The sequence below is a fragment of the Bos grunniens genome, chromosome 17 (assembly GCF_055505025.1).
Source record: "Bos grunniens cultivar Pamir isolate PY7600 chromosome 17, Bosgru_T2T1.0, whole genome shotgun sequence".
Classification (NCBI taxonomy): Eukaryota; Metazoa; Chordata; class Mammalia; order Artiodactyla; family Bovidae; genus Bos; species Bos grunniens.
In genome coordinates, this window is record NC_141181.1 from 6,608,852 (window position 1) to 6,621,943 (window position 13,092).

General features: G+C 41.3%; 1 non-coding gene across 1 annotated transcript; it reads left to right on the forward strand.

Moving 5' to 3' along the window:
- The first annotated feature begins 9,843 nt into the window (after positions 1-9,843).
- LOC147354973 (small nucleolar RNA ACA64) lies at positions 9,844-9,963 on the forward strand. Its single transcript, XR_015144938.1, has one exon. It is a non-coding gene; the product is annotated as a small nucleolar RNA ACA64 (small nucleolar RNA).
- Positions 9,964-13,092: the final 3,129 nt, after the last annotated feature.

The following is a 13,092-nucleotide window of genomic DNA, read 5'->3' on the forward strand; positions in this document are numbered from 1 at the left end:
GGCTCCGCCCCACCGGCCCCGCCCCCGCCCCGCAGGCCCCGCCCCTCGCAGGCCCCGCCCCTGCCCCAGCGCGTGGCCGCCAGGTGCAGGGTGGAGAGGAGCCGAATCGGCTGCGACGTGGCCCCGGCGCCCGTTGCCAAGGTGAAGGAGGCGGAGCCTCTGAGGGAAAGTTTCCACCGAAACTTGAACCCGGCGAAATGGAGGACACCTCGCCCTTGGGGACTCGTCTATCGCTGGAACTACACCCCTTCACGAACACACACACACTACGTTTACAGTCGTGCCAAAAGGCTCATTACTTGGGTTCTGCTGAATGGAGAAAGTGAGACACCTCCATGCGACACGCACCCTGTGAGTATAGGTGTACGTGTCACAGTTCACTGGCAGTTTTCCCCCAAATATGAGGGCTCTTTAACTGGACAGTTAAACAGCAAAAAGAAACTTCCCCATCTCACAACTCCTCGGAAAATGAGAGAGCAGGTTGGGAATCCATTTCCCTATCGCCCAAGGGTATGGCGATGGCCTTTGGCACTGCCTTTCCAGAACCCAGACCTTTCCAGAACCCAGACCTCGGACCATGGACGACTGGACTCCATGTTTGCTGGCTGCTTATCATCGGAGACCCTGCCCATTGTCTTGCTAGCACTGCCACCTCTTCCTCCCCATTTTTCCTCCTTCCACGCTCCTTGCCTGTTTGGATGGTAAAGTCGAGGATCTGCTTTCTGAACTTTAAATCCAGGAGGAGGAATCAAATTCCTGGTTAGAGGCTCTCTTGGCATTTCCAGAGCCCTGTGGTTGGTGTGGCTGAAACTTGAGGTGAGCTGCAATCAGAGCGGGTTGGGCCGAACTATGGCTTGCAAAGGCGGATGTGGGGTTTTTCCTACCCGCAACATCCTGCTGGCGCCTCACCAGATTCTCCTTTGGAGGAAGTATATCTTCCTCCCTCCATTCTCGATGAATGGCATCCAGTGACAACGAAAATCTAGTCTATCTAGCTTCGGGTTCTCTCTTGCAACCTTGGTAATCAGAGGATGCAAAAACTTCACACTTCCGGCTCGACCACCACTGCTATTCTTGATGACTGCAGCAGGGATGCACCTGCTGCAAATAACTCTCAGAATTCACCAACCTTCCACCTATCACAAGTCCAAGACAGGTGGCTAACTAAAAGCTGCGGAAGGACAGGGAGATAGAAGCATAGGAGCCAGGAAGTTCTGCCCAGCAGGTCAGGGCCTGTTCTAACAATTGGGATGTGGGGGAATCATTTATTCAACCATTATAGAGTGTTTTTTCCATGCTAGGCATTCTCCTAGGGATTGGGGACACAGAAGAGAACAAAAACAAAAATTGTAGCCCTCATGGAGTCTACCTTCCAGGCAGGAGACACAAATGATAAAGAAAATATGTGGACTGCCATATGATTCGGAGAAGGAAATGGCAACCCACTCCAGGACTCTTGCCTGGAAAACCCCATGGACGGAGGAGCCTGGTAGGCTACAGCCCATGGGGTCGCAAAGAGCCAGACACGACTGAGCAACTTCACTTCACTCCATACTTTATCACTGGAGAAGGAACTGGCAACCCACTCCAGTATTCTTGCCTGGAGAATCCCATGGACAGAGGAGCCTGGTAGACCATGGTCCATGGGGTCACAGAGAGGTGGACATGACTGAAGTAACTGAGCATGCACTCATGCCAAATGATTAGAAATGCTGTGGAGAAAAATTAGACAGGGACAGAACATAAGGAGTAAGTGGCATGTTCTCTTATATAGGCGATCAAAGAAAGCTGCTGGAGATATTTGGGCAAAGGCCTGAAGGAAGTGGGAAACAAGATATCTGAGCTGATAACTTTTGAGGCAGAAAGCACAGCAAGTACAAAAGCCCTGAGGCAGAGGCAGGAATATGCCTGAGTGTGCTGGGAGCAACCAGGAGGCCACTGTGGCAGAAAGGAGAGAAGTCAGAGAAGAGGGAGAGGTGACATGGATCAAAGGAGGCCCCCACGCTGAGTGAGCTGGAAGTCACTGGAGGGGCTTGTGTAGGAAAGTGACATCTTCTGACACCTTGTAATAGGATCACTTTGACTGCTGGGTTGAGGACAGTCGTGGGTGAGGGCTGACGCAGAGACCAGTGAGAGGCTACAGAAACAACCCAGTAGCAAAAGGAGAGCAACTGGGCCAGGGAGACAGAGGTAGCGGATGGAGTGAGTTGACAGGGAATCCTCGAAGACTGGATATGGAGTGTGGAGGACAAGGAGTAACTGAAATTTGCTGCTGACATGTTGAGTTTATTCCTTAAAAAATATGACTTTCTCCCTGTTTTAGAAGAAGAGACCTAACTAGTGCATGTATTAATGAAAATGCATCTATTTCAGAGCGGACCTTAACAGTTTAGTTTTTTTACTTTATAAAGTGTGAATATGAGTATGCCAGCAGCATATGAGGTAGCTGTTTTATATTTAAATAAATTTCACTTACTCTGTAAGTCCAGGCCTCTTTGAAATCTATATCAATCTGCTTTGAAATACAGTTTCTACCTATGATCATAATAACAAAAATGCATTGTTGCATGATCAAAAATTATTGCTTTGATTACAGAAGGGGTTTCCCTCACTGGCTTCCACAGTGAGAGGAACTGTAATGATTATTTTAATATTTCTACCAAATATGTTCGGCTATAAAAAAGAAAACAAGGAGGATGCTGAGCAGTTTGGCCTAGCAGCTGGAAGAATGGAATTGCCAGAACAAAGATGGAGAAGACTTAGGACTTCCCTGGTGGTCCAGTGGCTAAGACTCAAGCTTCCACTGCAAGGGACCCAGGTTCCATCTCTGGTCAGGGAACTAGATCCCACATGCCACAACTAAAGACCCTGCATGCCACAATAAAGAGAAAAGATCCCACATACCACAACTAAGACCCAGTGCAGCCAAATAAATAAAAAGAAATACTTTTAAAAAAAAAAAAAGGATGGAAAAGACTTCAAAAGGAGTAGGTTGAGGGTAAGAAAGTTAAAAGGAAGACAAGAAAGAAAGGACAAATGATTTGGATGATCTTTGATTTCTTCAGCTTATAAAATGAAGAAAATAATTGTTAAGGTTGTTGGTGGTGTTAGTGGTAAAGAAACCTACCTGCTAATGCAGGTGACTCAAGAGATGTGGGTTCAATTCCTGCATTGGGAAGATTCCCTGGAGGAGGGCATGGCAACCCACTTCAGTATTCTTGCCTGGAGAATCCCAATGGACAGAGGAGCCTGGTAGGCTATGGTCCGTAGAGTCGCAGAGTCGGACACGACGGAAGCGACTTAACATGCACCCAACATGCACATGAATTAATGTGGTCAAGGATCTAGGACAGTACCTGACACCTGGCAGCCACTTAAGGATGTTAGTTCTCTCTCTGCAAATACGAAATTCATATATATCCATTTTGCCCTAAAAGTAAAGAAAAGGGACGGAAAACAGGAGAGAAAGGACATGAAATGAAAAACGTAAGAAATGAAGTCCAACAAAAATGCCTAATGCCAATTATCTGTTATGATAGTTTCCCCTAAATTCTGCCTTCTCAAAGGGAAAAACTGAAATGTCCGAGTTTGCTAGTTTGGGAAAAGAGTTTCAAGTATGAAAAGTTGGTAATAAAACAGAAAAAAAATATCCACAACAGAAGTATTAAGCCAAAGAATTTTGATTGCTACTCCTTAATAAACCATTCTTACAAACAAGACAGACATAAGAATAGAATAATAATCAAAGGAGACGAACAGAGAATTCTTTTTTTAAAAAGTCAATAATTTTAAGAAGTCAAATCATATTAAGTAAAGCTAGAATAAGAGGCAACTATTTCTTTTATTTATAAATTTGGCAAAGATTAAAAAAAATTATGCCTATTATGGATGCTGGACAATATCATGCCATGTGGAAGGGAGGATAAGTCACAATCATTTTAAGCAATTTATGTCTAAATAACTAAAATGTTTATACTTTTTGAACCAGAAATTTCACTTCTAAGAAGTTATTCTAATATTCAAATATTTGCTAAAAATTCACATATATGAATGTTTACTACACTGTTATTTAAATGTAGTGAAAAAGTAGAAATATCCTAAATACCCAAAAGACAAAATTATAGTAAGCATAAGCACAATATGTTATGGGTTAGCCATGTTATAATATTATAGGCAGACTTTTTAAAACATTGTTAAATACCTAGTAAATGAAAATACATTCACAATCCATTATTGTATAAAATAAGCCTGCTACAAAATGGTATGTAAAATATGGTTCTCCTTTAAAATGTTATCTGTACCAATTGCTATCTCCATACTAGGATAACAGTTTATTTTTATTCTCTTTTTTGTGCTTTTCTCTAAGTTTTCTGGCATAATCAGGTATCCCGCTCTCTTAGAAGTGAAATTCCTAGATGATAGATGTGAGAGTTGGACTGTGAAGAAAGCTGAGCACCAAAGAACTGATGCTTTTGAACTGCGGTGTTGGAGAAGACTCTTGAGAGTCCCTTGGACTGCAAGGAAATCCAACCAGTCCATCCTAAAGGAAATCAGTCCTGAATATTCATTGGAAGGACTGATGCTGAAACTCCAATACTCTGGCCACCTGATACAAAGAACCAACTCACTGGAAAAGACCCTGATGCTGGGAAAGATCAAAGGCAGGAGGAGAAGGGGACGACAGAGGATAAGATGGTTGGGTGGCATCACCAACGCAATGGACATGAGTAGGCTCCGGGAATTGGTGATGGACAGGGAAGCCTGGCGTGCTGCAGTCCGTGGGGTCACAAAGAGTCGGACATGACTGAGCAACTGAACTGAAGTGAGACTGTATACAGGGGCTTCCCCAGTGACTCAGATGGAAAAGAACCCACCTGTCAATACAGGAGATGCAAGATACGTAGGTTCGATCCCTAGGTCAGGAAGATCCCTGCAAAAGGAAGTGGCAACCTGCTCCAGGATTCTTGCCTGGAAAATTGCATGGACAGAGGCGCCTGGCAAGCTATAGTCCATGGAGTCACAGAGTTGGGCACACCTGAGAGTGCATATGCACACCACACACAGGCTGTATGTATCAACGACATTTAGCTAAAACTGTCAAACAGTTTTCCAAAGTAGCTATACCAATTTATACTCCCACTGGCAATATATGAGTTCTGGTTTAGAGATGCACTTTTAACAACATGCATCCAGTAAACAGCCATTGATTTAAACCCTACTACTGTACAAGTTACAGTAATTAACAAGTTAGAAATAAGTACATTGATTTGAATGCATATGTTAGTAACATAATAGGAACCATTTTTAACTTGTACTTTTCATTAATTTCTCTCATTTTATTTATTTTTATACTCTCTAGGTGTGTTATATATGTTAAAGAACTAAAATTAGATTTCTTAAGTACAGGAGCTAGACAAGATTTCCTTCTTTTTCTTATTTTCTTTCAGTTCAGTTCAGTTCAGTTCAGTCGCTCAGTCGTGTCCCACTCTCTGCGACCCCATGAATCACAGCACGCCAGGCCTCCCTGTCCATCACCAACTCCCGGAGTTTACCCAAACTCATGTTCATCGAGTCGGTGATGCCATCCAGCCATCTCATCCTCTGTCGTCCCCTTCTCCTCCTGCCCCCAATCCCTCCCAGCATCAGGGTCTTTTCCAATGAGTCAACTCTTCGCATCAGGTGGCCAAAGTATTAGAGTTTCAGCTTCAGCATCAGTCCTTCCAATGAACACCCATGACTAATCTCCTTTAGGATGGACTGGTTGGATCTCCTTTCTGTCCAAGGGACTCTCAAGAGTCTTCTCCAACACCACAGTTCAAAAGCATCAATTCTTCGGCACTCAGCTTTCTTCACAGTCCAACTCTCACATCCATACATGACCACTGGAAAAACCATAGCCTTGACTAGATGGACCTTTGTTGGCAAAGTAATGTCTCTGCTTTTTATATGCTGTCTAGGTTGTTCATAACTTTCCTTCGAAGGAGTAAGCGTCTTTTAATTCATGGATGCAATCACCATCTGCAGTGATTTTGGAGCCCAAAAAAATAAAGTCTAACACTGTTTCCACTGTTTCCCCATCTATTTCCCATGAAGTGATGGGACCAGATGCCGTGATCTTCGTTTTCTGAATGTTGAGCTTGAAGCCAACCTTTTCATTCTCCTCTTTCACTTTCATCAAGAGGCTCTTTAGTCCTTCTTCACTTTCTGCCATAAAGGTGGTGTCATCTGCATATCTGAGGTTATTGATATTTCTCCCAGCAATCTTGATTCCAGCTTGTGCTTCCTCCAGCCCAGCATTTCTCATGATGTCCTCTGCATATAAGTTAAATAAGCAGGGTGACAATATATAGCCTTGATGTACTCCTTTTCCTATTTGGAACCAGTCTGTTGTTCCATGTCCAGTTCTAACTGTTGCTTCCTGACCTGCATATAGGTTTCTCAAGGGTTACCTCCTTTACTGCTGCTAAGTCACTTCAGTCGTGTTCAACTCTGTGCGACCCCATAGACGGCAGCCCACCAGGCTCCCCCGTCCCTGGGATTTTCCAGGCAAGAACACTGGAGTGGGTTGCCATTTCCTTCTCCAATGCATGAAAGTGAAAAGTGAAAGGGAAGTCGCTCAGTCGTGTCCAACCTTCAGCGACCCCATGGACTGCAGCCTTCCAGGCTCCTCCATCCATGGGATTTTGCAGGCAAGAGTACTGGAGTGGGGTGCCATTGCCTTCTCTGCACCTCCTTTAGTCCCACTTAAAAATGTAATTATGTCTTATATTGTATTATACATTTCTCAAATCATTAAATATTTAAAGTACCAAAAATCCATGATCATATGAAAAAAAGAAGAGTAGTATCTTACTAATACCCACACTTTCACATACTGTTCTTTCAGACAGCTCATGAGACTGTAGTCCATATCGTCACATCTCGTTGAGGAAATGGGCAAAGCATATCACCTTTAACAAAAAACAGAAGTTTAGGTGTAGCATAGGGAAGTGAGCACTCTGAGATGAGGACATCAAAATGATCCCTTCATCGACCCAGAAACCTTGGAAACTAAAAAAAGGATGAAGACATTATCATTTGCAGTCAAATTAAATCTAAATTTAAATTAGTTTCTAAAGTTGTTTTCCTTAAAAAGAACTCAAAAGTGAACAATGTATATCCTATTAGAATATTAATCATCCCATCAAATTCTTTTTTCTACCAAATATCTTAATAAAAACACTTTGCTTTTGAATGATCTTTTCTCCTAAGGAAATTTGTCAAGTGGTCAGGGTCTACTCCACTGATGATATGAGGCTATTAATTATTAAAACTCTTCTCAAAACCATCTGTCTTTTCTTTTAAAGTGAATCACTTTAGCATGTTAGGGGCTCTAGAGCAGATGCAGCTGACAGTCATGTCTTCAAAACCCAGCTCAACTGCTTCCCAGCTTTGTGACCTGCATCAAATAACTTTAATAAGTACTCATTCATTTCTTGTTGTGCCTCAACTTTCTCTCTCAAAGTAACAATCACAGTACCTAGATAATTGGTTTGGAATGAGAATTGTACATCTCTATCTCTTTATATTTTCCTAAGTAAAGTCTAAGGCACATAATAATAAGCACTCATTAATTTAGTCTTCAAGGCAATTTCTAGGGACTTTATCATAAAGACATAATTCTAAACACAAAGATTCATGTGCAAGTATTGTCATATCAAATGTACAGCAAGTAACAGGAAAAAGGCCACATATACCAAACTTCAATATTAATAAGGTGAACACATAATTTATAGTCTCCAAAAGATTTAAAATTTACTAATATACAGTGTTGCAGAGTGGTCAACAAGTTTGTACATTGTTGGTAAGAATACAAATAAACACAGTTTTCTTGAAGGGAAAAAAAAGTATTGTCATACTAGCAAGATTTTATAATATCAAAACTTTGGAAATAATTTAACTGATAAATAGGAATGAACTAAAATTCTATCCTATCCAAACATAGTTTATCAAATAGTATGATCTCAGATTTATAAAATATATATATATAAAAAATCTCTTGATACATTCAGAACTACAACATATGGTTACAGGAGTTCTTCACTGCATAATTTACCTCCCCTAGGGGCAAGTGAGATCTGAAATCTAGCTATTCTCTGCTTGTCAAAAGCCATACACCCTGGCGCAGGGTTGCATTCACCTAGAGAACAGGATGTCTTTTTCTAAATTGCTCAAAGGGGTATTATGACTTAGCACCAGTCATCTGGAAATATGGACAGAAAAAAAAAGACTGGAAAGATACAGACCAAAGTATTATCACTGATTATGTTAAAGTAACAGGATTCTGAGGGAGTTTTTTCTTTTTCCACTATGATTTTCTATGTTTTCCAAATTTTCCATAATGAATATGCACTATTTTTATAATTATAAGACAAAACTTTTAAAAAACAAGCTAGATTTAAAAATGCAAATCAAGGAACTTCTACTGTGGTTTAGTGGTTCCAGTGCAGGGGTTGTGGGTTCTATCCCTGGTCAGGGAACTAAGATCTCACATGTGGCAGGGTATGGCCAAAAATTAACTTTTTAAAAACTTGTTTACAAATGCAAATCAAAGTTAAGATATCACCTCATACCCATTAGGACGGCTGCCAATAAAAAGCAAAAAACAGAAAATAACAAGTGTTGGGGAGAATGTAGAGAAATAGGAAGCCTTGTGCACTGTCAGTAGGGATATGAAATGGCACAGCCACTGTGGAAAACAGTAAGTGCCACAAAAAACGTGAAACTAGAATGACCACGTTGTTGTGCTGTTCAGTCACTACGTCGTGTCCAGCTCTTTGCGAGCCAGTGGACCGCAGCACGCCAGGCTTCCCTGTCCTTCACCATCTCCCAGAGTTTGCTCAAACTCATGTCCACTGGGTCAGTGACGCTATCTAACCATCTCATCCCCTCCTACCCTCTTCTCCTTTTGCCTTCCATCTTTCCCAGCATCAGGGAGAATTACCATATGCTCCGGCAATTCCACTACTGAGTATATATCCAAAAGAATTAAAAGCAGGATCTGGAAGAGATATCTGCAGACCAACATTCTGAGCAACATTATATTCAATAGCCAAGGGGAAGAGGTGGGAAACTTGAGCATTGCCCTTGACTTGCTGCCTCACCCAGGGCCATGCCCACTTCTTGGGGACAACCTGCAACCAACAACTGGCCTATGCAAAGAGTAAAGCTTGAGTTCAAATCAGAAGGGCTCCCTCAGCTCCAGAGTTCCTCACGGGATCAGGCTAAGACTGCCTTCATCCATGTTGGGCCGGAGGGAACACCCCAATAAACAGCCCCCACACAAATCTCTTATTTTAGAGTCTGTTTCCCAGAGGGCCTGACCTGCAACTCTTATTCAAGAAATCCTTTCCTGATACTCTTACAGTTTCTTTTTTCATTTTATATTTTATCTTTAGATTTTTTAATACATTTGGAGTTTACTTTTATATAATATGGGGATCTGATTGTATTTCTCTCCTTGCAGTGAGAAAATTTCTCAGTGCCATTTATTAATACTAATACTCCATCGTTCCTTCTGACTTTATTTCTCTATCATATAAGAAATTCTCGTTTATATACAGGTCTGTTTCTTGATTTTCTACCCTGCCCTCTTGGCTTAAAGAGTTGATCCTGTGACACTGTTTCAATTGCTTTGGCTTATTTTCCAAAATTGTCTCTTTATAACTCACCAAATATATTCCAGAATTATTTTATTGATTTACCTCCAAAAAATCCTTCTGGAATTGTTTTTCAAATCACACTGCACTTGCAGATTAATTTTGGAGGAATTAAATCTTTAAAGTGTTAAATCATCTCATTGGCATTGGTTGAAAATTACCTGTGACTTTGGTCACAGGTGAGATTCCTTGCCCAGAACCACCAGGGCCTCAGCTCACTGTTCGCTCCTCCTTGTTGGGGGGTAAAACCCAGGCTCTGACATGTACCTCTGCTCTGGGCTGCCTGCAGCTGCTGGCGTGTTCTAAATTCTGGTATCTGACCCCTGACCTGTCTTCTACCCACAGGACACCTGGATGCTCAGAGTTTGAGTCCTACAGCACCAGAACTGTGGGAAGGAAGGGGATCTGCTCTTGTTATTATTTTTTATTGGAGTATAATCGCTTTACAGTGTCATGGTAGTTTCTGCTACACAAAGAAGTGAATTTGCTATATGTATAACTATATCCCCCTGCCCTCTTGAGCTTCCCTCCCACCTCCCCTTCTCTCATCTTTCAATAAAGCTGTTGATCTAAAAAAAAAAAGTTAAATTATCTCATTATTAGCATGGTATGTTGCTTCATTTATTTAGGTGTTCTTAATATTCACTAATCAAGCCATACAATTTTTCCATAATTATTTTCATTTTTTTTAGATTAATTTTTTTATATTATATCGGCTTCCCTGGTGGCTCAGCAGTAAGGAATTGCCTGCAATGCAGGAGACCCTTGTTCAATTCCTGGGTCAGGAAGATCCTGTGGAGAAGGAAATGGCAATTTCCCACTCCAGTATTCTTGCCTGAAAAATGCCATGGACAGAGAAGCCTGGTGGGCTACTGTTCATGGGGTCACAAAGAGTCAGACACGACTGAGTGACTAAGCACAAGCTACTTAACATTGCTTAATAAGTTATTTTCTTTTAAAACCAGCTAGATACACTTTCTGAAGTATGTGACAGCACTCTGACAGTTACATATCACATTTATTTTTGTTCTTTTTGCAATGGCCGAGAATCAAGTATTAACTTGAAAGTAGTGGTCATAGAGGGATCACCGTGCTTTTCTCTACTTAAAGTGAAGACGCAAGCAGACACAACCAGTTGTCAGCCCAGTTTCAAGTCTCTCTGTTATTTTTTGCTTTCTACCAGAAATCAATTTTGTTTATAGAGGCAGAATGCAACTGCTTTTGTAACTAAAGGTGGTTGTGTAATGCAGTCCAAGACAATGGGATGTTAGGGGGACATGCCCAGGTGAGCTTCCAGAAAGCCCAACTGGCTTGGTCCACATCTCTCTACCCTTTTTTCTGTCTTCTTCTTCTTGTCTAGAGCCAGAGGTAGAAACCACCTTAGCATGAAAACAAAAGCTGAATGTGAGGGATTGAGGGGAGTTTTAGGCCATGTACAGGGCTGTGCTGCTCACCTCTGGACTTCCTTTTTATTATTAGGAAAAAGCCAACATTTGTATGTTTATACCACTGTTGTCAGGGTTTCATGTACATATAACAAACACAGGCCTAGATAATATCACGTTTAAGTTCTGTTAAATATGATATTTGCCATAGATTGTTGGTTGATGTTCTTAATCAGGTTGAAATTCTTCTCTTATATTCCACTTCTGGATATCTCCTTTCTGGTGTCTCTGGAATTGTTGTGCATGAGAAAGAGCCAGCAGCCATTCTTAGCTTACCATCTTATCTAACATCAGAAGTTCCTGGTTCAATACATCAAACTATCAATGCAAATATATTTCTCTAAATATAAATACATGCCTTAAGAATAAAGAAGATAACAATGTGTGTATGTGCACAAATATGTTTATTTTGTTCCTTTCTTTGAATATTTTACATACATTTATTTTCTTCCTTCCTTTCCTTCCTTTCTATATTTTATATATATTTCAAGAACCTTCAAGAACCCAACAAATTCCAAACATTCCATTAGTCCTTAAAGGGGCCACAAAAATGAACACAACACCATCTTTACCACTGTAATCCAGTAAGGAAAATAAACTTTTTTTGTTTATTTAAAATAAAGTTTATTCCACAAACAGAATAAAGTCAACACTTTTTGAATTCTTACATTCCCAGATTTTAATGAGTCAAAATTTATATTTTATTTTATTTTGATCACCAACCAACATTTTAAGTGACATTTTTTAAGCAAGAAAACATGCCCAATTCCATAAACTTTTTACCCTAATTACTATGAAAGTGAAAACTGCCAGAATACTGGAGTGAGTACTTTCCCTTCTCCAGCAGATCTTCCCAACCCAGGGATTGAACCCAGGTCTCCCGCATTGCAGGCAGATTCTTTAATTACTATAAACAAGGTATAACATGATTAGAGTTACAGGATGTTTTTTTAAAGGGTAGTAATTGTAGCTGGAGCTCTGGAAAGATCTCAAAGACTAGTATTTGAAAATTCTAGGGCAAATTTGACATGGGAAGATCCTAAACTCAGCTCATCCCTCAGACACACTAAATGTATAGCTACGTATAAACAACTTCTTCTGGGGTGGGGCAGGGCAAGAACTAGCAAGCAATTCCTACAGATGAGGAAATGAGGGGAAAAAACCCACACTGAAGTAGCTTGTTGTCCATTCGCTAAGTCATGTCCAACTCTTTGCAACCCCATGCACTGTAGCCTGCCAGGCTCCTCTGTCCATGGGATTCTCCAGGCAAGAATATCAGAGGGAGTTGCCATTTCCTTCTCCAGGGGATCTTCCCCACCCAGGGATCAAACATGTACCTCGTGCATTGGTAGGCAGATTCTTTATCACTGAGCCACCAGGGAAGCCCCACTGAAGTGGGTAGGACAGGCTTAAAAACAACCCTGGCTTTGTAACACACAATTCAGGAGGGGACTCGAAAAGTAGAGCTTCTCTCAGAAGAACAAAGAGTTTCAATCCCACATTGGGCACCCAAATTTTAAAACCTACATCTGAGACACACAAACTCCCCCCTAAACATTAAGTTTTAAATACCAGTGGGGCTACAACCATGAAACCCACCAGGCTACAAAGGACTGGGAAACAACTCTTAAAGGGTTAGTGCATTCAGACTCACCCACCCCAGGGACCATCAGAGAGGCAGCCAATTGTGAGGAGTCTAGATTTTACATGAAAGGAGTTCATTTGGTTATATTAAAGCCTTGGTCCAAGGGGCAAGCATCTAATTAAACATACTTCTAAGGACCTACCAGAGTACTCTCCAGAGATGGAGGCTGGAAACTGACATCTTTGCATTCTCCTCCTAAGCACTCTCCAACTCACCAGCAGCTCCCAGAAAGGAGAGTGCACACACTTTTTTGCCCCAATTTTTGTAGCTGCCACCAGGAGCACCTCTTTATTACTTGGCTCTG